Raw genomic sequence first — 15,954 nt, 5'->3', positions numbered from 1 at the left:
TAGAGGTGAATTGTTTCTTTTCAATAGTTAGTATTGCTTTTATTTACCCTAAAGGAGCAAGGATGAAGAAAATGTTGCCACCCATAAGCATTGTGGAAGGGAAGTACAGCAGATTCACTTACAAGATGGAAGCTCTGTGTAGGATACCCATCATTCCATAGGCATGGTCACATATCTACAGTGTTGCCTGATTAAAAGGGGAACTGCCAATGCTGAGTCAAAACCAAACATCTATAAAAGAGATTTTCTCTACATCCACAAAGGGTAAGAAACAGTGAAACACTTCCCTTTGCACATATACAGAAAAATCACACAGCTGCACCTCCCAGTGTGGAGAAATGGAGGTGGAATGTTCACACTGACAACTAGTACATATTTATATCTAAGGCATATGATCATAGGAATATCTTAACTGTGGACAGCATGTCCAAGGACATTCAGAGAATGTGAAGCAGAAGCAACAAAGACAATTCAAGTACTCTTCACTCTGTGACCTAAACTCAAGACAATTCATCTCCCTTTTATAGATCCTGATAAACATGTTTTTTTTTTAGTGTATATAAGTACTTTATTTCATATGGGGAGGTCTTCATTGCCCATAGATTTTTGTGTGTTATTATTCAAGCTTCAGGTTAACTTTATTTATTTATGGGTGCATTAGTATAGATTTGAAGGAAATACGTAAGTGGGAAACAATGCTTCCAACTGAACTGCACTAGCAAGCACACATTACAGTAGTCTAGAATTAAAAATTTGGATGTGTGGATTTGAATATGATTTACGGATTGCTCCCAGAGACATTATTTTTGCTTATCATTCAGACGACTGTGAAAGTGAAAACTATGTGTGAAATCATGCAAGATAGACATTGCCTGTAGAATGGGAAAAAAAAAAACATTGTATCTTAAGGTGGCTGATGCAGCAATTAATATTGCAGCCTTCACTGCCTTCAATGCACAGAAGACAAGGGTGAGATTGCCTAGATGTCTACTTCCCATAAATAACTGATCTCAAGTCTTAAAGGGAGAGACAAGCTTAAACACACTTTACATACTATAGCCTTCTCACATTTGCCTTGGAGGAAATGCTTAAAATAATAGTAAGTGACAGAGCAGGAATTTGTATACAAGTATGAGACTCTGGATGCTTGGGCTGTATCAGCTGCACCTATAGATCTAACCAAATGCAAAATATCTCTGCAACCTCATCTTTGGCAGGGATGGATTGGCAAGGACATGTGCTGTACATTGTTGGGCTGTTGCTGGGTGCAAGTAAGGGAACCTGGTGTCTAAAGACCTGGGCTAGAGCAGTAATTACAGAAGATCACAACTTTCCACAACTGAAATTCAGAGGCAACTTTTTAGACACCTACACGGCCTTTTTTTAGTGGGTTTTTTTCTTTCATTGGCTTGGTCCAGAGTAGACAGTAAGTGCCAAACTGGAAGAAGCATTGACACAGCACTCGAATACCTGATTCTCCTAAGTCTGCTTAGGAAGTAAACAGTGGGCTAACTCCACTGATTTCAGCAAAGCTCATCCTGATTTACAATGGCATAAGTAAGGCAAGGATGGTGTTCATGCTTTATATCCATCACCATGAGGACAAACCAAAAACATATTTGACCATGCTGCCTGAAAGGAGACCTTTGTTTCAGCATACCCTTTCTGATGGAAAATAATGAAAGATACAGTGAAGCACATTTATTCCTCAAAGCAACTGATGTGTGGACACACCTAGATTCATATGGAGATAAACAAATTTAAATACACATGTAAAGAAATGTCAGAACAAAATCTCAGAAGCACTCAGCCATCACCTTAGAAGTCTTCCATTATGTTGTTAAGGTCTACTATTTTGCTGAGAAAATTAAAGCTCCAGACTTAGTTATACTTAAAAGCCTCGTTTTTCACATATAAATTCATAATGTTCAAATAGGACTTTTTTTTCCTTCACAGTTTTGTTATTTGCAAGTTGGTTAATTAAAGTGCTTAACAATATTCTTTGACAACTGGAGCAAAAATTTAAATTTTAATGTGCAAAGAAAAATTTGTGCATGTTCATCGAAAAACTTTACATTTTCAGAAATGGTGCAATGACTGCAAGTTTAATAAGTCATGATTGCTTTTCCAAAACTGAAAAAACAAAGACCCTTGAGAGAGGGAAAAAGACTGCTTCAAAACCAGCTATGAAGGTCAGATATTATTTGTGGAATGCATGTTTACAAGCTTTTAATTGAAGGGGCTGGAGGCCAGTGTGCTAAGAGGGTAATCAAGAGTAAAATATAATTATAAGCCTGATTCAGTCTTACTGTAGATATCCACTGGCATGACTAAATTGAGATATTAGACTATGCACAATGGAAGTGCCAAGGACAACTGTACTATAACCAGAATTATGATCATATTATCAATAGTAGTATATCCATCTTGAATACAGGACAATACACACCAGGATATAAATACACCAGATTTTTTTCTGCCTTAACTTGCTGCCAGCAGTGCAACCCTGATCTGGCTCAGATGTGGTCTTCTCATCAGCTTCTTCCAGCAAGATGAGGGTCACCAACACATTAGCAATGTGACAGACTTCTTTATTTGGTGGATTTAGCAGCTGTAGGTAGGACATCTCATAATCTTGAGTCACGGAGAGAGCCTCAGGGTAGCTACCCACTTGTACAGAGAAGACAAGTATGGAGTCCTGGCAGATTAGGCCAGGTGGCAAAGGAAAAGCAAGTGGCACACTTCAGGCCTCCTGCATGTTTAGCTGTACCCAGGGTACACCAGTTCAGCTAGATACATTTAAAGAGGCTGTCAACTGGTCCCTGATCTTCTGAGAACATTGTCTTAAGTTCTGGCACCAACCAAATCAAAAAATAAACCTCTCTCAACAGAGAGACTAAGAGTTTCTATTGAATGAGAGCTGATGGCTTAGCCAAAAGGTAGCAAACAGCTGTACATGCAGCACACAGGACAGAAGATCATCAGGAAGACTTTTTCCCTCCCTTAAAAAAAAAAAAAAAAGGAAATACACTATGGAAAGTCTTAAGTTAGTTCAATTAATTATCCACTGGCCATTTACTTAAGGGACCTAGTTACAAATATACCCTCATCACAATGACAGGAAATCTATCTGAAAAGTCTGCAAAAAAGGCTACTAATGAAGAGAGTTTCTAATGCCTGTAAGCTGAAATATCTTTTTGCTCCTTTCACCAGTAGTTCCTGTGGGTCATTTCTGGGGTCAGCAGTGGTGTGCAGAGTAAAGACTGCCAGGGCTGGAGAAAAAGAAAAAAAAAGAGAAAAGAAAAGAAAGAAAAAAAAAGTACTTCAGTATTGTCAATCTTTTATCCTTGTACGGTACACTAGAGGCTGACATTTAATACCCTAGGGATATAGATGTTTGAAAGCTGGTTATTGTAACAGAGGAAACCATCCAAACTCTGCAAGACCGAATGGATCAGATAAAGCTGACACAGAGATAAATCTGGTTTTTACATCCATTCTTGCAAAAGTTTTGCTAATCTATGTAGTTATAGCTTTCCTGGAGCAAAAGGAGAGGGAGGAAAAAAAGAATCCTATATTACAGGAAGTCAACATCTTGCCCCTATTTGTAATCTCGTAACATGACAGTCAGAGAACATTTTTCTCCTGGGTTTCGCGTTAACTCTATTAAACAGAGAAAGATAAAGAAAAAACAGATAAACCAACACAGAGAGGGAGAGAGTGCATGATGGCAAACATGTATGTTCTCTTTAGTTGAACTTCCATGTTAACATAGATTCTGCTTGCTTGTTTAACACACAAATGCAGATCCTTCACGGACACAGCCTCATCTTCTAACCAGTCAGAAACTTTAACACCTACTCTTCATTATCTAGTATTTGTACTGCCAGATTGGACTTTCATATGGAAGCCTGGAGCAATGCTGGTACAGATGGCAAGATGACTCTCATGAGATTGATGACTCTGAAGAAATATATAGTATTAAGTCAGAAGGTGCAAATGTTAACATTCCAGTGTAGACAAGAAATATTCCTTGCATACCCTTTCCAGGTTTGTTTTCTCATGCATTACAAAGAGAAAGAAAAAGCCCTCGACACACCTCGTAGCTGGCAAATGAATGATAAATTTACTTTAGTTTCTTTTGTATGTCAACTGTTCATGCCTCAGGTACTTAACCTTTATTTTAAAAACATGGTTCGGATCATAGCCTTGAAGGTGGGTGGGAAGAGGGGGATGGTATTCCTGTAAATGTTTCATTTAACAAAGGCAGTACTATAAGAAGGTTCAGTGGTGAGACTGTGAATGGTATTTATTGTTTCAGATTTCAGGGCTTCCATACATCTGCTGCCTGTCAAAGGCAGATACCACATTCATAAAACAAGTGCCCTGTATGAAAAAAGAGAGGGGAAAAGAAAAGGACTCTCTTCTCTGTGGCTCAGCCTCAAGGATTATGTGAGATGGGAAACTGTAGGAAGTGAAAGTTCTGATTTGCTGTAAAGATGATCAACAAGAAAATCTTTTATTAGGAATAGGAAATTTTACTTTCTTTTTTATATATGAGGGCCTTGATTCAGGAAAGCACTTTAAGAACTATCCCTACTCAGAAAAGCTCTTAAATATGTTCTTATGCCTCCTCATACTCAGCAAATTGCCTAAGAATTTGCTGAGCTAAAGTAGAGCCCTACAGAAGAACCATTTATATTTAAACTAACTAAGCAGCTCATTCTACCAGGCCGGTTACATGATTCCTGACTTTATTAGGTCTGGAATGTATATTTCACCCATGGTGAGAAACATGCTCATTCATTTCTTATGATATCATAGTCTTCTCCATGGCAATCTGGTGCTATGTGAGGAAAAACAATAGAAGAGAAAACTTTTCATGCAGAGATGAAGACGGATAAGGAATTATGTTCAGCCGGGTGGGAGAATATATAAGAGGAACAAAACCATGGAGCCCCTGATTCTGAAGACCTGATTTATTTAGTATCTGGCATTGGCCATAAAGTGTGGGCAATGAAAAGAAGAGCTGACCTCAATGCCTCCTTAGAAGCAATCAGAAATTTATTTCAGTGTGTGAGCATTTAATTAGCTTCACTGAATTTACAAGACTTTCAGTCATTTTAAGATACTCCAGGCAACTACCCCATACATAAGATTACGTTGAATTTGGAATGCCAGCCACTTAGGAATAATGTTTGGAGAATTTTAATTGAAGGCGAATCCTTTGTTTTAATATCAATTTGATGTGCCGTTACCATTTCCTTCACCACAAATTTACACTGAGGGACTCAACTAGTATAAAAAATTGTTTTAATCAGTAAATTAGAGAAAAACTTCAAGGAAGTTTAAAGTTGCCCCATCTAGGAAAACTTAAATAGCACCATTACATTCTTAGTTCTAGGCTAATCATTACACAGTGCAGCCACAGCACCACTTCAGTCATCTGGGTAGAGCCATCACCTTCCTCCTTTTCCCAGAGGACTCGAAGTATATTTGCTGCATGCTTTTATTGCATGCATACAATAAATATATATGGAGTGGAATTAACTAACAGGAGGCAATTACTAATTTTATTGTGGCTTCATGAGGTCTGTATATCAAGCACCTCTCCTGGGCTTGATGAACAATTGTTAAATACAGTTAATTTCTGGGTTGATCTTATTTATATACTGAACACTAATCCCCTTCATATATCTCACGTGCTTCTTTCTTCTCAGAGATACTATCCCTCAGTGACCTCCTAGCATTTCATTAAATGCCTTCAGCCTCAGTAAATTACAGCACTTTAAAAACATTGAGTTTTGCATATAAAAAGAGAGAGACTTTCTGTACACTGCCATGGGATAAGGTGCAGTGAAAATCCCATGCAAGCTGAACTGTACTTCCTAATCAAATGGGTGTAACAGATGGCTGCTAGAGCAAGCCATCACAATGGAAATATCTGCAGTTCTCATGGTAACGGAATCTGCCAGGTCTGAGGGATTTGCTGTTTTCCAGGACATCTGAGCTGCAATCTCTTTCGAGCTGTCTAGCAGTCTCAGTCTCTCTCTCACTCTCTCAGCATGATGGAGATAGAGTTGAAAGGTGGAGCCTGATTTTGCATTCCAGCTGTGATTAAAGACATGCACACACAAATGCACACACGCGTACTCGCACACACACAGAATCAATAGCACTGCATATTCATTATGCTATCTAGAACCTCATTAACCACTCAGGCAGAAGAGTAAGGAAATTTTAATATGCCTTCTTTAGGGAGGAAAAGAAAGAAGTATAACGGGGGGGGAGTAGAGAGGAAGACAGCATATATGTGGGGAATTATGATGCATGAGATGTACCTTTTAATAAAGATATGGAGCAAACTAGCAGTTGTTTCCATTTCATGGCAATATGTCAAGATGACTTAACATAGCAGAATGAAACATCTGGCCTGAAAAAATAAAAATCATTATGTCAAATTTCCAAAACATAGCACAGAATCTATGGAAGGAGAAGAAAAAATAGAGCAACTGTGTACCTTAGTATTAAGTGAAAGCATGTGACAGACCTCCTGGTACCATGTAATTAGAAAGATGATCCTTCTCATAAAGTGTAGGATAGCATAAAGACAATGAGCACTAATTATAAATCTAAAGGTTTAAAGTCATATGACTATGTTAGAGGGCTCTTACATTTCTGCATGCAATTCAGAATTATCATCAGGAAGAAAATGATAATTCACGATGCTTTCATTGAAGTCTTTTCCTTCAAATTCCTACCAATTTAAAGAAATAAGAAGCATACTGCCTTCTTTGCCAGACTACCTGCTAGAAAGCACACAGAGGGCTGATTCACAGCTGCCTATTCTCTTGGGTATTTGAGCCTGAAGATCAGACAACATGTAAGAATTCAGCCATGTCTCAAAATGGAAACAAAGAGGACCATTCTTAAGCAATGTGAAATGAAAAACTACAGGCTGTAGACCACAGGCCTTGGCATGCTGATCCACCACATTGTCCTTGAAGGCACTATAGTTAAATATATATGACAGCCAAAGAGATAGGAAAAATGCTTTCCAGAATAAAATGTCTGGGTCTCTGGATGTTCGTTGTTTTTTTTTTTCTTTTCCATGATATGGAATAAGCCAGGCAATGCAAACTCCTAAAGTATCTACTCAAGAAGCCAGTGTTGAAAGATGGTATTGTCTACCTATCATGCAGCACTGAAGAACATTTTCTGAAACCTTTCTCAAAGTCTGAAATATTTTTACCAAAACACTATTCTACTGTAGTAACAATATTTCTGGACAAGAAATTTAATTACTAAGTTGGGTTGGTTAATGCACAACAGCACTGTATAACACCTTCAGGGAACTCCAAACATTTTAACTAGTTAAAAATAACTGCTGTTACCAAGAAAAGACATCTGCAGCAGCAACAACATAACAGTGACAATTGTTTGCATCTATATTGACACTTCAGCTCCAAAATGCTAAACAATATGAGAGATAGTCAGTCACCTTTACTCACAGTGACCAATGACTTGATTTACAAACAGTTCCTCAAAGTTCAACGGTGCTTCTTATGTTGCCAGGTGCAGGGCTGGTTAACGAGTTAGCAGTGCTCAGATTCATGTCTACTTTCTGCCACCCTCGTGCAAACTAAATGGTACACTTACTCCTTCACCCCACTATGAGAAGCGCCCACCCTTGGAGTGAACCTGCACTGATTTTCAAAAGAATGTCAGATTCAACTGAGTCAGGAGATTTCAGATCCTTTCTTAAAATACAGCAGCCATTCACAACAGGAAAAGTGGTGCATAGTTTTACCTTGTAATAGAGCAAAAGTAGTTCTAGGTGGGAGTGAGGCTATAATAGAAGAACACAAAGAGCTAGCTCTGTTCACCATCCCACTATACTGGGGCACTGTGTGCTGTATTTCCCCATAAAGTCAACCAAGGACTCTAACAGCAGCCAACCCAGCCTCAGAAATTAATAAGAAATTAAGAACCTCTTTTTTATATTCTTACTTGACAAAGAAACCTTCCAAGTAACTGGCTATTCAACACTGAACTGCACTGCAATGACTGCGCTGATAATATTTATTAAGAGATTAGAGTGCTCAATACTGAACAGTTTGTTGAAAGTTTTGCTCCATGTTTATAGATACACGAAATAACTGCTGTGCAACGCCATAGAGCAAGTTGGAATAGCTCCCCAAACATCTAATTCTTGCACACACAGAATACACAAGTCTATCTTCAAAGAGCTCTCTTCTCTAAACGCTATTCCCTCCTATACAGAAGCAATGTATTGATGTCCCTCTCTTGTCCCTGTCTTACAACATCTGCTGCCCACTGTTATCCAGTGGTGCTCTTAGTTGACTCACCTGTGCATGCTCACCCTGCTTTTCAGCCCAAGTCCCTAAGTGTTATTACTCCACCAGACCACAAAGTCTTTTCTGCTGGACTTCTCACATATGACATTCCTTGGAGCTCAGACCAGCACCTAAACATTCTTGACTGTGTAAAAGGCTTTTATTTTCCCAGTCAGAGCTCAAGCACCTGACATTCAACATTAGCAAGGGGGTGCAGAGTTCCCACACATCCAGGAGGCCTTAATAGGCTTTCCTGCATCCAGTCTTAACCTTGCTCTCCTGAAACATTGGACAACTTGAGCTCTGATCCATCCTCTCAGTTGGTCAACTTCATCACATATTTCTGATGTAGGAGATCAAGCAACACCAACAGACCTTCTGGTCTCCAGAAAAGCTCAGGCAGTCCTCAGCTGTTCATCTCCAAGGTAGGTCAGAGCACTGTCTTTCAATTTTAGGGTGTATTTATGATGGTACCTGTTAACAGCTGAAGCTCTGAGAACTCCTCCATTAAGTACACAGTTTTGTTCAGTCTAAGATTGCTCTTGGTCCTCAGCTGACTCTGGACCAGATAGAAAAATCATCAGGACTTGGAATTAGTGGGGTGGCAAAAAGCAGTATCATAAAACTTTGAAACAGGCCTTCTTGATAGTTCATTTCTACTTGAGCTCTTTGCCTATGGTTACCAGACATTTTTCAATCAATTGCTGTGTTTGTGATGACAACAGTGGATGTTGCTCTTGTCATTTCTATGATTTCCATCTTCCATTCTTCTTGCTTTCTGGACAGGAGCTGAGGGACCTTATTTCTAACACAGCCAGGAAGCAAAGAATCTTCCCATACCAAAAAGCCTAGGAGTCCCAGCTCCTAGAAAGAGCATACTACAAAGCTGCCACTGTGGATCAGTCAAGGATCTGACCTACAGTATTTACATACTGATGGATTCCCACGATTTGGCATTTTAATGGTAACAAAGAAATACCTAAACATTCACTGACACCCAAAGTTGGCCTTTTCTGGCAGTTTCTTGCAGAGACCCCAGACCCCAAATTCCTCAGCCCAGTGAGCCATTGCCATTCCCTGCTGGGACTTAACACAACATCGCATACCACAGTGAATCTGCTCCAGTCAATCAGCTCCTGCAGCTCCCCGCAGGCTTCCAACACCTGCTAACAGGAGGGGACAATAGAAAAGCCCTGCCCTTTCACACATACTATTGCCTTATTCTTTAAAAAAAAATGCTCAGATCATGATGTTCCATTACAGGATATTCCTATAAATAGACTGCACATTCAGAGGGAGAATGCAAGCATGCTCTAGTAAATATTTTAGCAATGAAGTGGCATGGGAATCTTAATGCTTTTCATTTTTCAAAATACGAAGTGCTCCATCAGAAGGTGCTCTATACTCAACGAAGAGAATGTGCATTCTAACAATAACAGGACAGCTGGCAGTCGACACCTTATCTGTATTAGTTTTCCTTGAAAACATGCTTGGTCCTTCCTCCACTTTACGACCTAATGTTCAGAAAGAACTTGATTTAATAAGAAAGCTCATAATGTGAAGTTACAGACACCGTGGAAAGGAAACTTCAGAAAGTGTAATTGGCAAATAAAATTATGTAAAAAAAAATCCTGGCTATCTCCACAAAAAAAAAACAAAAACAAAAACAAAAACCAAAAACACCCAACAAACCAAAAAAAAACAACAACAACAAACAACCCTTTTCTTTTAAAGAGATTTGCTCTGTGCAAGGGGGAAACCAGGAGACCTTAGTGGTCTGGGAACCAGCATGCAAGCAAAAAGTCACGGGACACGAGCCCTAGTGATGGCTTTGCTGCCACTAACCTAGTTGTTTTATGGGGATAATAGTGATGGCTGAGCACAGTAATGCTGTCAAGACTAACTAGGACTGCCTAAAACAGGGACAAAGAGAAGGACCATATTTTATAGCATGCCTGAAACCCAGACAGAAGAGCTCCATGGCAACATGCAGAGATCTGTTATTCTTCCATTTATCTCAAGTGCAGCTCCTGGCATTGATGTGGTCTCTATACCATGAGGCAGGAAGGATCTTTGCTCTTCTTTCTTTGCAAGCTGCCAAGCTGCAGCTCTTTCCTCAGCCTCATCCCTCCTCATGAGTGGGGCAGAGAGGGTTACAAAGCTTTGCAAAACTGTTCTGGCATGCTTTATGAGATAATAGAAACTCCAGAGGATGGTTTCTGCAGGGCTTTGACAACTTGCCGTTGCAAATTATGAACATTGTCTTTCCTACAATGTGCAAAGACCTGCCTTTATGTTTAAACTTGTGCATGTGATTTCTCAAAATCAGACCTTTCACAAGCATACACTCACATACACACACACACACACGCAGGCGTGCAAAAGAAGTAGTCCTGGTCTCATTCCACACATCTTTTCTCACACTGGTTTGAAAACTGTTTGCAATAACTGGCACAAAGATCATTCTATGTTTCCTTTAGATAATGGAGGAACAAAAATCAGGAGTGTGGTAAGTGCAATACTTTATTTTTTCCCTCACATACTCAGCAGATTTTGTAATCAAGCTTCCTCACTTGATGACACCCTGCCTGCAAGTATGGAAATGGGCACAGTTTCTCAGATTTCTGAAATGTCATCTTATCGAAGCTGCTACAAAAGAGACAGGACAGACTGTCACCTGACTGCAGAGGAGGAGATGTATTCTGTTGCTTTCCTGCAGTGGTGACCTTGGACCTCTCTTTCACTTACAAAAGCTTCATCTGTCTTGATCATTTAGATGCTAAGTTTGTAGGAGGAACAGAGAAGATTTTTGCTGTATGTAGAGTATACAGCAGAATGACTTCATCTCAGGTGATGTAATGTGTCTGTGTAAATTCTTGCATTCTTTCCTTTTTTTTTTTTTATGTGAAGCTTAAAACATCTGCAAAAACATCAAAAGAGGACTGAGCATGCTGCACAGTAACACAAGGCAGCTGACAACTAGCTGATCTAAGATTACTTTAAGTTCCCTTGCAAGCTGTTCCTCCCATTGCTCATTCATAATGTCATTTGGTCAAATTCTAAACAAACGTGGCACAATGCAAACCAAGGAGCTGTGGTTCAAAGGGAGCATGGAAGGCACAGGCATTCACGACAATGCCCAGACAAGAGGCAGAGAAGGGCCATTTCTAGCAGGAAGTATGAAGAGCTCAATGAGTAGGAATTTGACTTTCAAATCTAAGGAACAGTAAGAATCAAGAGAGCACATTGAAAGACATATCCTTTATTTATTTATTTGGTTGGGTTTTTTCTCATTTCATATCCTTTGTAATAAATAAACCTTCCTATTTCAGTATTTGGCAAAGCGACAGAGTCTAAAAGGGAACAGGAGAGATAATCAATATGCTCAGGAGAAGAAAGTGCAGACAAAACCAGGCAAAGACTACTCCACAAATACAAGTTCATACTGAGAAAGGTTATTACACAGACTTCTGCACTGACACCTGAAATCAAATCATTCTTAATGGATAATGTGAACATTATTAAGGGAAAAGAAATACCAGTGTAGATCATAGGTTCTGGATTATGGAAGAAAGATTTGCTTCTGACTTCACTTTTTGTCAGTTTAAATCAACAAGGAGATCATGGCTTACACTTAGCAAGCTTAATGTCCCATAACAGCAAGTTTTTTTCCATGAACTTAAGTGTTCTTCTGCTCTTAACTGGAAGAGGATGCTGGATGTTTAGAAACAAGCTTCCTCCAGGTCTTGGTTCCTGTTGTGCTTAGCTGTTTTCCAGAGGTCTTAATATACATTCACCCTACATGGAGTCAATAAAAGGAAAGCATTTTTCACCTGAACAAGAGGCTCTGGAAGAACAAAACTGTCCGGGATAAAAGTTGAAAATCCAAGCTACAGAAAAGTTTGCTCATCTAGTTCAATTCATCAGGCATGCTTAAGTATTTACATTTCCCATCTCAATAACAGTCCACGATGTAGCTCACAGAAGAGCTTTTGGCTTTTGCCAGTCTAAATAGAATGATTTGAAACTGAATCATTTCCTGCAATTTAATTTCACAGCTGAACACAAGCCATAGCAAGATAAGGTCACAAACACTTGGAACTACCTCCAGAAAGCCATCTAACCCTCTGCACTGTTTCATGTGGAACTCCTAAATGACTACAGTAGGTTTGGTTATTATTATGGCATGGAAACACTCCTGCAGTAAATGGTCAATGACCAGTAGCAGCCAAGACAATGCAGTAATCAGAGGGTAAAAGGGTTTTCCACCAATTTCCAGAGAAGAAACGTATACTTCCCCAGCTCTATCCATCTCAGCTCTTTTAGCTAAGGATCAGTATTGCAAAGACAGAGACAGAGGCAGAGACAACCAACCAGCAAACTGAAAAGCATCTGCAGCCTGCCACATTCGTAGCAAAGGGAGAGAAAAGCCTGCTGCACTCTGAAATCTAATATGCCAAGTCATCTGGAATCAGTGTCTCCTGAAAAGGTCAAGCCTGCTCAACATCATCAGCCCACCCCCTTTCCAGAACTGAAGCACCAGTATCTGGAAAGCTTTAGCCTTATTAGACTCATTAAAAGCTAACTGGCATTTACAGTTCATGTCAAGTGAGTTGTCAGCAGGAGCGAGAACTCTGTAAAATATGCATATAACCAACGTGCTACAGAACAGCCTCCAATTCTCCAGGAAACAGTTTCAGGAATAGATAAGGGATGTGTTGTAATAAACTGCCAGAAGAGTGAAGTTTCAGTCCAATGTAATGTGCCTTTAAAAAGTACCATGTCTACACTACTGTATTGCTTACTTTCTGAAGCTAAGCCAGAGGTATGTACATAGTAAGATCTTTGTCTCATTTCAGGGAGGATACAGGATAAAGATTCTGTGCCAGTAATCTTCCCTGGATTAATGGTTTCTCTTTTATCTGCTGTATTTCTCCTCAGATGTCTTTGCTCTGAATGAGTCAGTGGAATGCAAATTACGGGTACAGTCTGAAAATATTTAAATCTAGCTTTGCACTGCACTGCAGGTTTGTGGGGAAAAAATACACAAACATAAGTATACATGCTGAAGAAAGGACAGATGAAAATTACAGATATATCAATAATGCAAAAAACCCCATGGTGTGGTAAATTGGCAAAAAATTCATTTTTCCATTTCTTTTTTTTTTTTTTCCAAAAGATCAGAATTTAGATGCTAGCTATGAATCAGTAAGGAAAATTCGCAACACTCCTTTTCTAAGACATTCAGACACTAGACAAAAATCCATTTGATGGAATAGGAACTTCATTTTATTTAGGTTGCTAAGTGCCCAATCTTCATTATCGCAACAAGTGTCTTCCTAAAGACAGCATTCTTTTAATTCTGACAAAGGAGAAATTAGATAGACTAGGTACGATTTATTTGGATTTTCTCCCATTACTTCTTCTGTGATATATTTCAATTTTTTCATACCAATGGGAATGAAAGCAGGGCAGGTTCCTGTCCTGCTTAAGGCATAGGTTTTCCTCTAACAAGTGATTGCACCCCATAAGCAACCTAGTAAGGGGAAGGGGTGGATTTAGAACTGTCGCTCTGTTTAAGAAGCCAGTAGGTTTTTACCATGGGCTTCAGTGGGAACCATCCACAAATGGTGGCTTCCAACAGAGTTTTTACAGACTATACATACCTAAAGAACAGCTCAGAGGATCTCCAAAGGCTTTTCTACACTGCAGTGGGATGGTGTAAGGACAAATGGGAAGTGAATGAACAATTGGTCAAGTTCAGAGATGACTGGATAACTATTTAGGCTCATGCAAGCTCTCTGGGAGTTGGCCTCGATACACCACACTCATTCAGTAAGGGACGGGTCCTGAAGTAAGCAGCAGCCTTCTGATTAAGGGTGCTTTAATGAGTAAGCTCTTCAGCAAGAAAGAAAACACTAATATTAACCCGGTAACTACTACTCCACTTAACAATAAATCAAATAGCATCATAAATTGTGCAATCAGAATAATTTGCAGCAGAGTATTAAGCCCTCTATCCCACCATAAAACAGTCTGCCTGTGAAAGAGCTGCCTATAAATCCGGGTGCAACATGACAAACAAACACTCATACTGTTTAAGCAGTCCATGTGGGATTTGAGATTTAGTTAGCAGGAGGAGTCTGCCTTTAACAAAAATAAGAAGATATTTTCAATTTGATGGCTTTCTAGTTTACCACGTAACACCACCTTTACTTCTAAACTTTCCATGAAATTTATTTTTAGTAGATTTTATGTTGAATTTATATTAACCATTGAATGTTTGTATCTTGTTTTTTGAAAATCTCTTCCTCTACCATAGGCTTGATTTTCAAGATAGAAAATTAACCTAGTTTCCCATTAGTTTTCATTGGGAAACCACAAAGACTTTATTGAAGAATGGACATTTCCCATGCCAGCAATTTTCAAAACACAATTTTAAAAATGGTAATATGTTGACAAAAATTAACTTTTTGGAGGAAATATCCAGCAGTTTCCTAAAATAAGACATTTTCTAACTTCTGTTTAATTTAAATGTTGCACTAAAATAGCCCTCTGATCCCCAGCAAGAGGAAATACTTTCAGTGCTGGGAAGTCTGCTTTCAGGTCATTTATAAATCCGTTGGTGCATCAAATACAATGAGCACTTGCACCACCACAGGACCAGTATCTGGGGGTGAGGAGTAGGTCTGTCATTGTGCAGTTCCCACATGATGACTCAACAAACTCTTCCAAAGAAATGCGAAACTATGCTCAGCTCTGTTATGTTGTGATTAATGGCTACCTACTGATACTCAGGACTTCTTCCAGCTCCTCATGAATGATTGATGACTGAGGTACTGCTGGCAATTGCTAAGTCCACAAATATTCATGTGAAATTTGGGACCAGGATGGCTTAGGCAGAAAGGCAATGAGAGACCAAAACAAAACTTTGCAAGATAAGCCTACCTTGCAGTGTTTATAATGGCCAAGACAGGAAAAACTGAGATATCATACTACTCTACAGAGGAATTAATGAAATGATGGAGTCTCCATAACCATTTTTACACTGAGGACAGGCTAATGATGACCTTAGTACACAGGCCAGCAGGGTCATTCTGCACAGCTGATGCCATCAGTTTTACTAGGAAAGCTGCTCACAAGCAGGGGGCTCAAGATCTAGCTGTAATTATGTACTGAATCAAACTGATGAGTTGGGATGAGTTGGTCCCTGTTACCACAAAGCATCTGAATGACTTTATCACCAGGCCCTGCAATTTCAGTGATCTCACAGTGGTCACACCACTTTCAGCTGGGCAAGGCACTGCTATTTGAACAGGGAACTCATAACCTATATCAGATTTATACTTCTGATGGATTTTACCTGTCTTTTACAGTTTTGTGAAAACCACTTACAAGGCAAAATTCACTTCATCTTACAAGACTCCTGATACCCATGAGCACCTGTTTCATTTCTTTTATAAGAAATGAAACATGAAGAAAGAAAAACATGATGGCTCTTGGTTAACCTGCAACCAAATTCTTGTGTCAAGCTCTGTTTCACCACAGTGGTGGCCAAACTTTCTGTCTGCAACTGAATATGATCTTCATCTTGAGA

The 15,954-nt window shown here is 39.3% G+C and overlaps 1 long non-coding RNA gene across 3 annotated transcripts in view; it reads right to left on the bottom strand.

The window, feature by feature from the left end:
* Positions 1–1,686: 1,686 nt before the first annotated feature.
* Positions 1,687–15,954, bottom strand: part of LOC139790264 (uncharacterized) — a 42,241-nt gene continuing 27,973 nt past the window's right edge. The window contains exons 1-3 of one of the 3 annotated variants that reach the window (XR_011723438.1): positions 9,464–9,689; positions 6,342–6,433; positions 1,687–3,272 (exon numbers count right to left, since the gene is read on the bottom strand). This is a non-coding gene — a long non-coding RNA (uncharacterized lncRNA). The other 2 variants (XR_011723437.1, XR_011723436.1) reach the window with 2 other exon arrangements.

Source organism: Heliangelus exortis, chromosome Z (genome assembly GCF_036169615.1).
Source record: "Heliangelus exortis chromosome Z, bHelExo1.hap1, whole genome shotgun sequence".
NCBI classification, from domain to species: Eukaryota; Metazoa; Chordata; class Aves; order Apodiformes; family Trochilidae; genus Heliangelus; species Heliangelus exortis.
Note: the sequence above shows the minus strand (reverse complement) of the source record. Positions and strands in the feature narration are given on the sequence as shown.